Below are 18,352 nucleotides of genomic sequence, written 5' to 3'. Positions count from 1 at the left end.
ATTAACCATAGATTTATAACTGATCATTAAGTGATCAATAATTAAATACTTAGCGACATTATGAGAAATTCTCTCCTTCCTGCATCTACTCACTGTCTGTGTGGAAGTAGTATTGCTAATAATTGTAAAGGCCGGAGTTCTAATCCCTCAAGGGGGCAGAGCTGATACTTCGTGTTTCCTGCGCAGACGAGCACCTTATCGCTCTACAACTTGAGGCCACGTTTTCTATTACAAATTAATTTAAGTCTTAGTAAATTTTAAACTAAACTTTCTTTCTGTAACTGAAGAAAGCGTTTCTTTGTTCCTCATGCAAAAGACATATTATATGGAGACTATTCCTATCTCTTGATGAATAAGCACTGTTGTTGTGTTGTGACTTGTCGCACTTGTCTGACAACAGAATCAGAACATAATCACGACATTCATTGTCGTAAGGAGAGCAAGATTGCGCCTGTCCTTGGCTAGAGCCTTCAGCACCAGACAGACGACAGTACCACTTCTCTCAGTTCCGCCCCAATTTTGATGAAGAGCACCCCGGGGGATGTGCCCGAGACTCTCCTACCCACTGTTTCCCTACCGTCAACCTCTCAATAGGACTCTCGAATCGCCATGTATTTTGAGTGCCCCCATACCGCAAAGTCACTATACATTTACAAACATCCATGCCTTCTCCGGGATTCGAATACGGGTCCTTTGGTATCGGAGTAGCCTCCCAAAACCACTATACCGTCTGGGCGGCTGAATAAATAGTGCTAAATCTAATAGATTAAGGACACATTTTTGTTTCTGTTCCTTAATTAGGTAAAATTTTGTTAATTTAATTTAAAATTAACTAATAACAAGCTGACACTCTTCAGTTTGATACACAATTTGATCAACTCCTAAATTCAATCTGAAATTATAAAATTATATTATCTGCATTCATTATCCATCCAACATATTATTAGTTTTATTAATTCTCGACCTATTGAAATATTTTTAAAATTTTCTCAGTGCTCCAGGGTATTTTCCAACATAGTCATTGAAAAACATCCGCATATATGCGAACCCGTGTAGTTCAGCCCGCGTTCTTCAAGGAAGAGATCTTTTAACTGATGTAATATTTTACTAAATAAATATTCTTGCTTTTGAAATTTTTAACCCAATACGAAATATAAAAGAACCTATGCATTACAAAATCCTTCTGCTTATCAATCACATAGTAGTAAAACTCGTACGTAATGTTTTGCCATTATACAAGTAAAGTTATATAGTATGAAAATTAGAATAAGAATAGCTACCTAATATACTGAGTGTGTGGGGGAAATTTAAAAGATAACGCGATAGAAATTATCTTCAGGCATTCGGCAGTTCACCGTAAAAATTCGAGAGACCTAACTTTCCTAATAGACCCGCGGGAAATAGTCGTTTTTATTGGCATCTGAAGTCTCCTCAACTATTTTAATTAAGAAAAGTTTTTAGATAGTTTTGGAGTGCAAGTAATATTCGCGGTTCAGATTATGAGCTGGATTTATGATTCCCCTTGAACCGATAATGATTTTCTCTGGAGAAATAAAATTAAGTAAACAGTAAATAAATGTGCTGAAAATTTACTTTACTTTTGCATTACATGTTTGCCCTGAGGTATTTTATTTTCCACAAAAAGTCTCCAGACTTGCATATACTAAATAAGTATTATTAAGTAAGTTTCTAATGTAATAAAATAAATGTTTAAATTTAAATTTAAATTTAAATGTGTTATCTATTGCGTAATCTATTTTTTTCATAAAATAAGTATGGTAAAATGTAATTGCTTAGCTGTACTGTACCTAATCACCAAATAATTAGTAAAAAAATTAAAGTGCCAATTTAAATACCGTTAAAAAAATTCTCTTAAATTTTAATTTCAATTTACATTTAACTTCAATTCAACAACTCATGATTCATATCTCATGTGTCACTTAAATTCAGAATCTTTTGCATTTGTTGGTTTACATTTATCGAAAAAAAAGTTCTGAATCTTTTTTATACATAATAAAGTCATTTGGTAATTTTGAAACAGGAGACGTGAAAAATGTGCAATGTCCTCGCCGGGACTCGAATCCTACGTCTCTCGAATACGCGTTGAATATGCTTCTAGTTACACCACGAAGCCATGAGGAAAGGAGTGTTGAAAATACCTTACTTTAATACTCCTTCGTTTAAAGGGCGACTGGGAAATAGGGATCCAATTGCCAAACCATGGCGGCAACGAATTATCGTTCAGGCGCCACTTTATGTCATTATGTTATTTTAAGCAGGAGACGAGAAAAATGAGCAATGCCCTCTCCGGGACACGAGCCTTGGACCTCTCGAATAAGCATGCTGGAAGGAGGGAAAAAATACCTCATGACTTATATAGATGTTGAATGTTTAAATCATAAAATTTATTTTCAGAAATCTGAGCAAAAACAATCTGTTCATTAAAGCAGGTTTATTTGAATTATTAAAACGATTTGATGGATTCCAGAAATTATTGTATTCTCTTTAGTTTATGGACCTCCACGATAAGGTGAATTAATACTACTCAAAATTCTTTACATTGACAGTAAAAAGAAGCCACTTTTTGCTTAGCCGGGTGACATGACTTAGCATGGGGAGGCAAAAAGTGGCTTCTTTTTACTATTAGGTATTTCAAACTCTCAAAGTTTGTTCCTCAGAATCTCTTCTTGCTAACGAACTCAATTACTTAAGATCTGTTGGCCTTGACCGAGGATTTTCTCCCGTATTCATTGATAAAGCTGTTCCAAAGCTCTCATCGTGCCATCTAAGAACACATTCTGATGTTAGAAATAACACTAATAACCTTGTTGTGCTTCCATTTCATCCTTCTATCAGTTACAAAATTGCACGGATTTTATACAAATTTAATTTTCAAGTTGTTTTCTCGCCTATATATAAAATCCGAAGTTCGGTTCTTAAAGATTCTATTTCTTAGCTTAATTCTTTGGAAATTTATAGCATATCGTGTCAGTGTGGTTTAAGTTATATTGGCCAAACAAAATAAGCATTAAAGTTTCGCATAAAGAAACATGAATCTTACGTTTGAAAAGGTGAAATTAATAAATCTTCAATAGCTAATCATAGTTGGAAATTCAATCACAATTTTGATTTTGGTTCTGCTAAAATTATCCAGAAAGCTGGTTCTAATAGGGAATTGGATTTTCTTGAAGCTATTCACATTCACAAAAATGTATCCTGTCTAGTCAATGACTTCAATTCCAACCCAGTATTGCCTAATCCCTTTGAAACTCTACTGACTTCATTTTTCGTTGGGCCCAACAGCGGCCGAGCGGTAAAGACGCTGAACACTGGTAGTTCGGTCTGAGGTTCGAATCCCGCGAACGGGCTGGCTGCATGGGCGTTTTCGTGGTTTTCCCCATGTGTAACGTGTATACGAGCCAGTTTCCCTTAGAAAGTCCTCCACGAAAGGCATCCCTCCCTGTAGGCAGATAGCCCTCGTGTGCTTTGCCATAATTAAATACACCAACACCAACACCATTTTTCGTTACTATTTCTGCCGACGGATGGTGCTATCGGCTCTTCCAATGGTCACCTGTAGGGTATAAATATGATCGACATTCGCTTTCTCGCTTTTGCAGAACGTTTTGCTCCTGCTGAAGGGAAGCTCGTTTTGCCCTTGAAATCGATTGAGATTTTACAAAATCTACGCCGAATACAAGGTTGTTGATTTGCCTGTTTTATTTTCCACGTCGGATGCCGCCCAGACGCTATAGTGGTTAGGGGAGCCTGACTGCGATTCCTGGTTTCGAATTCCGGAGAAGGCATGGATGTAAAATTGTCTCTCCCTTCATAGGAGGTAACGGTGGCCGCCTATTAGGTGCCTCCACAATAAAATGGTCACCGCTTCTGGCCTTAGTAGTGGCCAATGCCGTTATAGGCAAGTGCCCGCCATTTGTTAAAAAAAATTCCACGTCGGTGTGCTTTTCTTGTGTCCTGAGGCTCTTTTATATTTGATTCACCCTCGTACACATACAGGGTGTAACAGTATTCATGTTACGACTTTAAGGATTGCTTAAGCATAGAAGAAGTAGCAATTTTCACAATGCAATGTAGTTTGGAATGTGAAATGTGAACGCGGATCCTCAGTATGTCCGAAGGCTACGGAAAGTTAGACGTCGTCTTATCTAAGGATGTTTACAAGATACAGTGTTTGATATTTACAAGAATTGTTCAAATAAATGATCCGCAAGATCAGCACTTGCATCGAAATAACTATAGATTTCATTTACGACAAACTTTGTCTCCAGAACTGGCCTCACTAGTGAAGATACTCGCATAGTGCCCACATGTGCGAAATTTTATTTATATGAATGAAATCACGGATTTCTCTGAAACTATGAACTATATATTTATGAATTCGTATGGATTAATATATAATATCATAATACATAAATATAACGGGAACAATAAGAGCACTATATATATTGTATATCATATCCAGTGCTCTTTACTTTTTCCACTTAATTTTGTACTATGAAATACAGTAATAAAAATGATGATAATATATTACAAAAGAGCTCAGGAAAAAAAACATAAGCCAGACAAAATTACGATTTATGAGTTAAATATGGAATGTGATCACCCCTAACTTCTTCACATATATCGCAACGTATTTTTAGCTAGGAATATTGTACTGTTGTTAACCACAGTTTAGGGATTTATGTCTCATTCCTCCAGCAGGTTTTAGTCTTCAAGGCATTTACAAATCTAAAAGGAGGATGTTTCCCTTCCACTGCTTTTACGCTATGCTGCTATGAGTTCTCTGTCGGGTTAAGATTAAGAGATTTTGTTAGTCACGGTACTCGCTCAATGTCTTCACTTTAATGGAAATCGTCAACAAGGTTTGTTCGATATGGATGAACATTATTATCCATAAATGAAATGTCAAATAAGTATGCACATCTAAAAAGGAGTTACGTCCATCGATAATTGTTCCTTCCCATACTATCATATCTACATCACCGAAACGTTTACGTCCCTTTATGTTCCAAGGAAGAATTGGTACTTTTGATCCTCTCCAGATGTAAACAAGTTTAGAATGAGATATTAAATTAAACCTTCGACTCATGAGTAAAGCAGTGAAATAGAGTGCTATATTCCAGAAATTCACTTTGCACATAGAACTTGGCTCACTGTCAGATGACTAACTCCTTGATTTGCATATCGTAAATCGTGTAATCAGTTTTGATTGGATAATGCTAATTAGGCTTGTCTTTCACGCATTCAGTGCAAACATGAATGAATTTTATTGGTTAATTCATTGAATATCATTATGTTTGGGTACGTAAAGTAAATTTTTATATGAGTCTACATGACACTTCGAGAATCTTGCACAGTTTAGGCCAATCATTTTATCGTTGGGATGCATCTGTTGGAATTGGTTGTCATTTATTTGAATAAATCTTCTAACCATCAAGTAATGTAAAAATATTCCATGTAAATATGCCTGATAAAATAAATGTTTTCTTTTCTATGCTTTCAATGCTTATTGTGTGTTTACATTTACATTTCACATTCCGCCTCGTAGCATACTTGGAGAACTATTAATTTTACTATATTCTATCTGTTCTTAAATTTGCGGCCATTAGTTATGTTACACCATGTTGGCTTCTGTTCCAACTGTGTTGTTGTTCTGTCATACTGCTGTCTACAGTATTATTACAATATAGATATATATATATATACTGTCTTTTATAGTTGGGCAGTGACTTATTTAAGTGTCTTTTTTCCCATATGATTGTATTATTTTATCCAGTTACATTCATTCAGTCTTTTTCTGTATTTCACATAAAAATGTTTACTGATAAATATAACAAAGAATTTTCTGTTAAGGCATTTTCTTGCATTAACACGCAAGTCCTTGAGGTATTATATCTGCACATAAAAACAAGTTCACTAACCTCATCATGATACTTTATTTATTACTGTCATCTTCATCTTCGTGTTAATAGCAACAGAATTTATCTGTAAAAGAAACTCCTTTATGAATACGGAAGATTCATATACTTCCGAGAAGTAAAATGACAACTGTTCTGAAATATTTTGCTTTATATTTCATTATATTAAAATTTAATATGGTAAAAAAGTATTCAATGAGACATCATGGAGCAATACATGATTTCAGTCTCTAATTTTTGCACTTGTTTAAACCTTTTATTCTCAATTACGAAAGAGTAGGCGAAAATGAACGTTTGGTGAATTGCATTTTATAATTTAAGTGACGTGTTATTATAACATATAACCAGGTAATCCCACCTTTTCGGGTATTTTGCGTAAGCATATCACGTATTTTCTTCCTCCAGAAAATTTCCATCGCATTAAATTCTTCAATAAAAAGTGCATAATATCCTTTAATTTAAAACCTGCAGATAAAAACCTTTTCTGGGAAAATTCTTCCATTATTAATGTTAGAGCTTTTGGATTAATTACTTTTTATACGTAAGAAGTCTATATATTCTTCAGGAGTTAAGTAATTATTTATTATTTTTAACAAGTTATTTAATTAAAAATTTTAAATTTTCAACGGACGGAAAATTTTCTTTACGCGTTTATTAATTATTTTGAGCTGCGCTTTTCTTCTCTCCATCCAGAAATACTTTTTGTAGAATAGTTGGAATATATCAAAATGTTTTGATAATGTATTTAAGAAAGTACTGAGAAAGAAGAGACCGTGTAAAATGTGCATACGTTTATGATAAAAGAAAACAAAATTATCATTTTTAAATGGTATATATACATATGTACAGAATAATTGGAAAACTGAGAGGTAGAAAGGATGAAATAATATTTTAGAATGTATTAGGAAAGTATACTAGAAAGTTCAGTTTTAAGTCATACTAAACTAGTATATAACTGAAGTAAATATAAAATTAGCAAAGCAACAACCTTGTGTTTGGCGTAGATTTGATCAATAAATGAATCGATTTCGAGAGCAAACATGTAAAGATCCCTCTTCACAAGGAGCAAAGCAACAACCTTGTGTTTGGCGTAGATTTGATCAATAAATGAATCGATTTCGAGAGCAAACATGTAAAGATCCCTCTTCACAAGGAGCAAAGCAATCGGCAAGACTGGAAAAAGCGGGCGGCAAATGTCGCATTTACATCCTACGGCAGTAAAACGAAAGAGAAAGTAGAATTCTCTCTCAGCACAAATAGTAGTGAAAGTGAAAAATGAAATTAGTAGAATTTTAAAAGCGTTAATAAACACTGGATTATAAAATTCATTAGCTAAACAAGTTAAATCTTTGTGAGTACGATAAGCTTCAAGAAAATCCAAGTCATTGATTGAAGAAGCTTTTTGAATAATTGTTTTATAGTTATATTGTTTTGAATAACTGTTTAGGTTTGACATAGTTGACTATTTTAAATATTTCTTTTCTAGCTCTGTAAAATAGTATTCTTTTTGTCAGCATGCTACATTTTAATCAAATGATTTTGTAGCCTAGAAGGCTTCATGTCTTCATTTAAAACAAGTTTGGGCAAATTAAACGCATAGGTAATGTTTCGTTTGTAGGATACTCCTGAAACTCATATTTCAAGTTCTAGGTATACTGCACTGCCGGCATTTCTCCTTAGATTAAGACATTATCAGAAACAACCAGCACAGTCTTTTGGATCCAATGCGCGCATTTGTGTAACTCAAATAAGCGCACGTTTTTCCGAGTTAAAACAAGAGATCTGAAAGCGACTGTGCAACATTCCTTTATAGTGTCTCCCTGCTCTTATATTTGTTGAACGTGCAAATCGTCTTAGAAAATCATTGTTGTAATAATATTACACCTATTCAAAACTGTGCTGAAAGAAGGACTTCTTGCTACAGCTCTAGGATTGGTGTTGCAATCACTCTCTGTTTATCAAGATGGAGCATGACGTTTTATAACTCCTGATATGTTTGAAATTTTGGTGCTACTTTGGTAGACGGTTGCACGGATTTTTGGCGATTTACATTGGCGCAATTGTTGGCGCGGTTTCTACAATCGTCAGCCATTTTGAAAAACGCTGTTTTTACATATTTTACGCATAGTAAAGTATTCAAAACTTTAAAAAAATGAATATCGCTAAAAATAATGTATTAATGTTTTGTTGAAAACGTTGTTTTTTAAGATGGCTGGCAAATGTAAAAAAATACATTTACTAAGGGTATAAAATACTAAAGTAAGGTCAAATTATTACTTTCATATAGAAAAGAAATAGAATAAAAACACCGCTATAAAAACATTGCGGCAACGTTTAATTGGATTAAAATATTACTTAAATTGAATATCGAATTAAAAGCATCATACCAACGTTTAAAAGAATTAAAATATTACTTAAATTCAAATACTTTAAAATAAGTTTTATAGGATATAATTATTTAACATTAAAACATATGTGCGAATAAATATCTCAGCAATTTTTGAAAACAGTGTATTAATTTTTTAATAAAAATTGAAATATGCAATTACAAAGTAAAAAAAAAAAATATATATATGTAGTTACTTTTTTTTTGAGTATTTTAAATGTCCTATATTGATAAGTACCATAAAACAATCGGAATTATAATTTAGATATCAATGAAAAAAATTTGCTGTTAAAAAAGGAGGAATGTGTAATACATTTTTTACCGTTACAGCGGTTATTTCTTCCACCGTGACCACAATACCATATACGGCCGTCCTCAGAATCGGCTCTTTTAACAATCTTGATCTGTGATCCACATCTCTCGCACTAATCGAAGAAGCAATTAGCTAATTGAATTGAATTAGCTAATTGATCGCTAATTGAAGAAGCAATTAGCGAGGTTTCCTCCAAAAAATTTTAAATAAATTTCCTCTGACCCTTTTAAAAATTTATAAATAAATCTTTGATTAGGAAAGCTAGGTTGGCCAAAATAAGGTCTCAAAGGATAATTTTTTAATTCTGATACCAATAATTCTTGATAATTACCAATAACAACATTCATCTTCGAAACGGACATATCCATTCGCTTTGAAATCTAAGGAATTCGAAGAGATGAATAATAAAACTTTAAAATGGCGCGGTAATGCACAAAAATTCAGTAACCAATCAGGGAGCTGATTACATCACGCATAGAATTAAAATTATTTAAATAACCATACATAATAAAATCATTTAAAAAATGCAAAATTAAATTGTATTTTAATATTTAACAGCCATAAATGTTGAAATTTTAGATTAAATTTATAGATATTAAAACCAATTACTTTACAAGTAAGGTGACGTCATTGATTACATCGTGCACAACATAAAATTATATAAAATATCATAAACAATAAAATTTTTATTTCAAATAAAAATGCAAAGTTAAATTTATTTTTAATATTTAGAAGTCATAAAGAATATTTAAAACACGGAATTTATGCGTAATAATACACTTTATTTTCAAAATTAAATGACAACAAAGTATCGACAACAAGTTACGATAAATAAATTATCCAGCAATGGATTTAGCATAAGTCTTATTGCTCGCAAAAAAAAAAAAAAAAAAAAATCCGTGGAACCGTACACCAAAGTAGCACCAAATTTTAAACAAATACTTTGATGCCAGTTACTTACCTCGGCTACTTTATAAGGTACTTCTCCCGCTTTCCTAGCGTGCCTTCGTGGTGTAGTGGTTCTGAACACGCTCGGTCGGTATTCCAGAGGTCCGTGGTTCGATTCCCGGCTAAGGCGTTGCTAATTTTTTAATCTCTCTTGCTTCCAAATTAACCTAATATCTTTACAGTAGCGCACGAACTAAAAGGGTGTTGGATGAGGTTTCTCCACACCCAGGATTTGGCGATTGGGTCCCCTAAAAACTCCACTCGCCCTTTACAAGGGGGGAGTATATAAGGTATTTCTCCCAACTTCCTAGTGTGCCTTCGTGGTGCAGTAGTTCTGCACACTGGTTTGATTCTCGGCGAAGGCAATTGCTAATTTTTCATCTTTCCTGCTTCCAAAAATCCTAATGTCTCTACAGCTTAAGATATATTGCTTTGAGAACAAGCTAGCCACTGAAGTTTCATGATCGAAATATCTGTTATTTATTTATTTCTCAAGACTCTAATATACTCCTCAACCCCCAATACCTATGAGAAGCTTAAAATTGTCATAATAATATAAAACTTAAGCTTCCGTGTAAACCAAACAATATGAAAGTTACAAAAACAGCTGTGGAAAGTAATCTTGTTCAGCGGTTCATAACTAAGCATGCTGTGCTATAAAATATGTGACTGCATTCCATCAGTCACAGAATGTACACCTTTTCTGCATCTTTCCAATAAAGTTTTTCTGTAAGAATAATTTGAATTTTTTTTCCCTTGAAGCATCCCGAATGCGATAAAATTAACATAGAATTAAGAAGCAATGATTAGGTAATGTTAAAATGAAAGATAGTCATAGCACATTTGCAATATACTCTTAGGAAATTATAGGATGTTGAAGAAAATAGTGATGACAAAAGTGGAAGAAAAGATGTTTTCTCGACACAAAAATATTACCGCTTATAAAAAGCTGTTCCTTGGAAACATTAAAGCGAACACGATAATTCACTTACTTGGAGTGAAATGCCAAACAAGCTGCTAAATATTTCCTCATATACATGAAAGCAATTTCTTAAGCTTATATACCTAAAATATTCTGTGCATGTGTGTCGTTTTAGATGTTAATGGAAACTTACATAAAAGCGATCTTCCTAAGGAGAGGGATGCCTTCATGGAATATTTTATATAAGAGAAACTGTTTCGTATTCACATGTAAGGAAAACCATGAAAATACTTTTGCAGCCAGCTCATTGGTCTAGGATTCAAATCCGGGTGAACAGTTTCTGTAATTATTGAATGTTTAAATAAACTGTTTAAATACTGAAGGGGACATTAATTACGTAACTAGATTTACTTTTAGTTAATTCTTTAATGATTAGATAACTAGATGCTTACTGATTAATAAATATTTTTACTGTTTTCTATGTTTTCAATGCTTATAAATGCATATGGATGAGTAAAGCCTCTCTCAAATTATATTCTCCGAACGATAACTTCCCGATTACAACTGATAAAAGATATTGAATAGGTAAATGTTATTTTATGTTTTAATGATAAGAGTGTGCGAAACCTTGAAATTTAAGCTGTTAAATCGCTCTGTCCAGCCTATTTCAAAGCATTAGTTCTTGTTATTTAATAGTTCTTGTAAATGGATGTCAGCATGGTAGTTTTCAGTATCAGATTTGAACATCGCTTTGGGTGTTAAATTTGAACGTACTAAAAATATATATTCCCATGAATGCAGTTAATAGTTTTCGAAAATTAAGCATGTAAAAAAAATAACGAAAGGAGTCTGATATCCGTGATTCACAAATTGTAGACAATTTGCTATTTATTTATTTATTTGTTTAGTTTTGTTTTCTGATTCTGAAACTTTTTAATGCACTTAAGGATGGTTGGCAGGCTCAACCTAGAACGCAGATAACATTATGTAGTAGCTTCCCTTCAAATAATAACATCACATGTAAAACTAAGTATGTTGTGAGTGCAATAGTACATACGTGATTATTGGCATCCGCTGTCCTGTGCTGCTAGATGGCTAATACGTTTTCTTCACTGCAAAGTTCATCAAGCAAAGACAAATAGAGCATTAATAGTTCTCGCTTCTTCTGTATTGCATTAATAGTTCTCGCTTCTTCTGTATTGCATTAATAGTTCTCGCTTCTTCTGTATTGCATTAATAGTTCTCGCTTCTTCTGTATTGCATTAATATTTCTCGCTTCTTCAGGCTATCATGCTATCATTGAGTTGTGCACTTTCTTCTATGAAAACGGTATAGCTTCTACTTTATATTCAGAGTTAATTTGGATATTCATTTCAATGATTAATGGAGTAAGATGTAAGAAGCAGTTTCGCAGCTTTCTCTCAACAAACGATATTTCACTTTATTTTTGTTGTGTGGGGAAGAAGGACGATTATGAGCCATGAAAGTTTTAATTTCAAAATACCTTTTTAAACACCAGTAATTATTTTTGAAGTGTAGTAGAGTAAGTTTATTTTAAGTGTATTACAGGTGTTTGTATAGGTGTCTGATGAATATGCTTGCAATGGCACTCTTATTTTTAAGCTATTTTAAAGAAATACAAGAATTTACATTTAAAGAAATTTTGACAAGAATTTGTCTACCGCTTGCGTACATTAAGCTCCACAGTTACGTAAAAATGCATTTTCAAAATACAGCTACATCCTACAATAACACAGAATATTATTTATATTTTATATTAATTTTGATATTTTTCCAGAATTTATAATTATAATTTTATTTATTTTACTCTTTCATTTAAAATGTTTACTTTATTTTAATATGCATATGTTTCAGAAAGCGTTTGAAATTTAAAATTATTTAAGCACATTAAGACCAATGCATTTATTATTTATCAAAATTTATACATTTCCTAAGCACGAATTCGAGAAGTATATGTGTTATAATTCAAAGTCTGTATAGAAGAGATTTAAATTAAATCTTTCAAACTAAAATCTCGCAATAAAAAGTCAAACTGTCAATCTTATCTAGAGAAACTTTCAGAAATTCTTTTGTCGAAGAAATTTTTTTATTAAGGAATATGAGAAAAGAAAGATGGTAGTTGGTGAATTTTATTTACAATTTACCTGTTACCATCTTTCGCCACCATTTAAATACCCAGGAGTACTTTAAGTTCCTGTGTAACTTTTTTTTTGAAAACAAAAAGTGATAGAAGAAGTATAAAAATGACTCTTTACACAGAAAATGAATGCAAGTATTACAGGGCTTTAAACGAAGCTAGTATTATTTTTCCTCACTGCTCGTTTAGAGAGCGAAATATCTCCTGTGATTACGCCTACTAAAATCTATTTTTCTCTTTCAAAAATTCTTCCTTTATTCCTTCGTAGCTTTTGTGAAATCTCAAAAAGAAATTCTTTCCTAGAAATTTGCTAAAATGTTATAAATATTAAATTCTCAGGAGTAACAGCGACATGAATTTTATATGTTTATTATTTAAAAATGCACCTGTCCTTTACTTAAAAATGCAAACCTTTATAGTCTAAATCGGAAAATATAAATTATACATGAACAGTCACCGCGTTAATTCCGAATTTTAATGATTTAAAGTATGAAAGTTAGTATTCATGCAGAAAGATAAATAAAACTTTGAGTGTATTAATAAAAAACAATTAAAAGAAACGGTATTTTTCATGATAAACCGTATATCCATACCTGCGGGAATAGCTCTTATGGGAAACCATGTTTGCTAATCAAAAGTATTAGTTGATTTAATTAATTTTTATTTTAATGTCGACACATTACATTTGTGTAATTACTTACAAGTACTCCGCTTATAGAAATCGTCAACTTTGCAAATTTTTCTTGGAGACGTATACCATCCGAAAATATGAAGATATTCCAGCATACCCAGAGATGGACTACACTTTATCAGTGGCTTTGTTATTTAATAAACAGAAATTTTAAAGTATTGATGAATTTTCAGTGAAGTTGTGCGACTCCTACCACCGCTTAAATCGTACAGTTTAAATACGAGGCTTAATATCACACTAACTGCGCTTCTTCATGTAAAATACGTTACCGTCTAGTCAACCATATTGTTTCACATCGTGTTCGATTCCCTGTAATATTTATGAGGAAGATTGCGAAGAGAATATGATTCAGTGCTTAAAATAAAAAGGATGGGTACACAACTTATGTGCTGGAGTTGACAAGAAAATGAAAACAAAAATATCTTTATGATCATTGTTGTAGTTAATTGTATAAATACGTAAATTGATATAAAGCAAGTTTTATTATAATTCTCCAATTTTAAATGCAGTATGACTTAAACTATTGCTGGCCCGACTTAGAATTCTAGTTTTCTAAGTCGTATTAAGTTCGGGTTCAGAAATTATATTAATTTTGTGGAGATTATTTAATTTTATTAACAGTTAATTTTATTTTGGAAGCGACATTTACTATAAACTCTCATTTTCAAGACACGCTTTCTTTTCAAAATGAGAGTTTCGCACATTATGCAAAATAGGTTAGAAAGCTACTATTTAAACCTTGTGCCTGAGTTATTTCAGGCAGAACGTGCCGAGAGGTTGTTCTGCCATTTAGCCGCGTTGGTTCTCTGCTAGGTAAACCTGCTATTTTACGGTCTAGCATATTATTTGCCGGTTAGTTTACTTTGGTATTAGCCAAGAACCAACTACACGTTTAAATACCTCTGCAGCCTCAGCTTATTCAACTTAGGACTAGTTTTAATTTTACGTTTTCTCTTTTGAGCTACCACCAAAAGTATTGGCGTGGCCCTTAACGTACCAGGAGTGTCATTTGTTCATATAGTTCTTGAGTTAAATAAAAGGGTCTTTAACCCTTCTTATTTTTGTTACTGATACAAGTTGAACTTAGCTAATAGTAGCTTCAGAGTTCAGGTGTCAGGTAACTTTAAATTAGCTAGAATCTTAAATTTCATCCAAGAGAGTAGGCTGCATGTCATTTTATAGCAATAAATATCAGCAACAACGTCATAAGATATAATTACCGCACATAATTTTTATTTTTTCATAGATTCTACAATATGTACCTATTTGTTCTTAGGGGTTAAGACTTATGCATCTGTATGCATTCTACTGTTAAGAGGCATTTTTGAAGCTCATATCCGTAATGCAAAAAGAACATACTGCCAAACTGAATATACAGAGAAAGAGGGAAATTTCTACTTTGACGTAAATTTATGTGAAGTTTTCCAATAATAATAAATCGAGAATAGCTCAAAATATAACGCAGCATCCAATTGCATTTGCCTGTTCCGTAGTTCCAACTGTTTTTTTGGTCAAAACAGACACATTATATTCTTAAAACTATGTGCAATTTCTGTTCCCTGATATTTTGCAATTTCAAATTTAATTGCTTGGTATGATTAAGATTTCCAAATATTTACCACGCAACCGAGATTAAACTACAAAACTGATTTTCTGTATGAAAAAAAATATTTTAATGAGTTAGAAAGCTCTGCAACATTTAAGACAGAAATATATTTCATTGCTTCAATTAAAGTGTCATAAGTGAAAACTACATTATGTTTCACAAATCTTTATTGCCGTCATCAGGTGGACTAATCATTGCTATCCTGGTTCACAAAACTTTAATCTGTTATTGCGCTCAATTGTGACTTTCTTCTGCAAACGACAGCACAGATCGACAGTAAAGCAGCCTGAACACCAAACATATTACAACATCGACAACGTAGGCAGAGAAATTAAGAGAAACTACGACATAATTGTCAAAGAAGTATAAAAGTACAGATTGATCAAGATACACAAAAACGCATGTGCACTTGCTATCCACAACTCTTATGAAACTGCCTGAAATCTGATCAAGACGGATGTGTGATTTAGAATAAGTAAAGAAATTTTTAGGCAAAATTGAACCTAAACTAATGAAATGAACTTTAAAAAAACTATTTATTTTTAGTTGAAACTGGGAAAATTTAATTTTAAGGAAAAGTTATAAAGTTTGTTAATTTAGCTTTCACATTTTGAAAAAAAAAACTGTCACATCAGCTTCTGTCAGTTTGGCAAACCCATGAAATTTGAAGAATTTTATATGGAACTTGTACTTTAGTATTATATATATATATGGGCGTGTGTATTACTTTCACTTATCTTAAATACTTCAAATTGGAATTACGAAAGGGAAAATGCACCCACAGAATTTAACCGTGATTATTAGTGTTTGAATTTTATTGCAATTCTTAGAAATCAGATTAGCTATTTCACTTATTATGATGCATCTTAAGGAACCACTAGAGATAAAAGATTTCAAACATAGTTTATATTTACGTAAAGAGCTAACTATATGACCAAAATGCGGGTTTTATAAGCACTAAATTTTGATAACATTATATTTCTTGTGATTATTGTCTTTTAGCTACTTTGTAGTCACTGTTTTGTTACTTTGCATTCTTTTTCTTAAAGATTTCACCCTCTAAAATTGACTATCACAATTTTAATTTACCTCCTTATGAAGATGAATTGCATACATAAACTATTAAATGAATATTTCATTCAAATTATTTAGTTAATGCTTGACACCTGTAAAGAACGATTTAACTTCCTAAGTTAACGGCAAAAAATGGATATATATCTAGTTAAAGATTTTAATTCTACTTCCCAGACTTCAAAGAAGTTTGCATACTTTGACTCATAAAACTTTCTCCCTGAAGAGTTTTCTAACATAGGTTTATATTTTCAAGGAATATAAGGAAAAAACGCGCAATGAAAATGCACAGAATAACTTGTCTGTTTAGAAGGAGGCAGCATTTTACTTTGTTCTTGGTTATGAGGCTATTCATTCAAGATCAACATCCTAAAGAGAAATTTTGCCATTTTTTAGATAACGTGTATCCATCACATTTATTATTAATTTTCCATTGATTAAAATTAAAAACCTTTGAGGAATTAAATTTTTTATACTACTGCTTAGTGGTTTTGTAATATAATAGAAAGAAAAATTCATTTTCATTATAGGTACATTACGCTACTCTTCTTATACTTCGTTTGGAAAATATTATCTTTCGTTTCCAGCTGTAAATAACTTTAAAATGACACGTAATACTATTGAAAAATCTCTGTTACATTTAAATATGAAAATTGTTTTAACTTGCTAAAGAAGAAATATATTCCTCCTATTTTTACAAGGACAATATTTTATCCAATTACCTCGATGGTAAAAGATGTTGCAAGCGAAATAATAAGATTCAATGGAAGAATTTATTGAATAACACTTTTTTTTCAGTGGCAATAGAAGTTTAATTCAGTAAAAGATTTAAACAATATGCCGTAGGTTTAGAATTTTAACACAAAGAATAAAAAGATATTACCTCATTTAAATAATGTCATGCAGCAAATAGGATTATGAAGGCTTAAATAAATAACGTAGTTATTCAACTAAAAGATTGTTGTGACACTTTCTAGCATATGATTATACGGAACCTATTCTTTATACTAAATTATAAATTAACGAAACTTTAATGCAAAATATCCAATTCATAAAATGTATTTTGCCTTGTATTACAGAATTTTGTGTAAAACTTAAAACATTTTATGAAACTACATTTTATGAAACTGAAAATATAATGTGATATCACATTATGTTTTCAGTTTCTAAATTTAAAATTCCTTGTATTCTGTTTTCCAGTTTAAAAGTAGTTAGTTCTTCCTTACTTCAACATTTAATTTCTCAAACGGACTAAATGAAAGAAAATTATCATCTTTATGCTTTAATTAAGAAAGTATGAAGCTGTACCTGAAGCTGATTTTACAGTACCATAAAATGCTTTATGTTATGTCTTTGTTTACGCATACATCAGACATACTTGTGTTCAAAATTAATGTAATAAACATATATTGTATATTATTTCAGAACTAACTCAGGAATTTTGAATGAAATTGATACAGAAATACTTCATGTTATCAGAGATAAATACAGGGTCACAAAATAACAGAGAAATTTCTAGGACGTGAAGCATATAGAATTTTACCCATACATATAGCATTTTAAATGTGAAATTCTGGACGATTCTAGAAATGATAAAAATTACAGAAATATTACTTTGGGTTGAGAAAGGAAATATTAATATCAAATAAAATTATGCGTGTAGAATTATATGTATGAATTTAATTGTTAAGTACTCTTTATAATGCACGGAAAGACTAAAACCCACGTATAATGAATATCTTACTGTGAATATTGCGATCATTCTCCTACTTCCTTCTGTTAAACAAACAAATCTGATGAAAGTGTTCTAGTAACATTTTGTAGAAATTAAATAGAATTGCGTTAATATTAGCAGCAGATAAAGACTGTATGTGCATTCCTTCAAATTCTGAAAATTATTCATTTTACTAAAACAAAGAACCTTATAAAATATCTTATTCTGAATTAATTATTAAATGATAAGGGAATTACTTACTTTGGCAATTTTGGATTCGAATGTTAAGTAGGTACTCCTTACTAGCAATTATTTTAATAAAATGTGAGAAGATGACAAAGTGATTTAAAAATACATTTATTATGCATCTTTATTTAACGTTTCTGAGAAAAAGGGAAGTAAGGGATTTACTGAATATATTATTTAATACTTAACGCAGAAATATTTCTCTATCAACTGAACTTTGTTTTTGACTAAGTATTTATAAACTGAAAATCATCGAATTTTTACTTTTTGTTATTTTTGTTATATAAAGAAATTTATTAATGTACCTTTTTAGTTATTTCTTTGAACATTTACACGCACGTTGCACTGAAAGTCAGAT

This window comes from Stegodyphus dumicola, chromosome X1 (genome assembly GCF_044657685.1).
Source record: "Stegodyphus dumicola isolate Sdum_Otavi_A_Nest chromosome X1, ASM4465768v1".
Classification (NCBI taxonomy): domain Eukaryota; kingdom Metazoa; phylum Arthropoda; class Arachnida; order Araneae; family Eresidae; genus Stegodyphus; species Stegodyphus dumicola.
The sequence above is the reverse complement of the archived record's forward strand: the minus strand, read 5'-3'. Positions refer to the sequence as shown.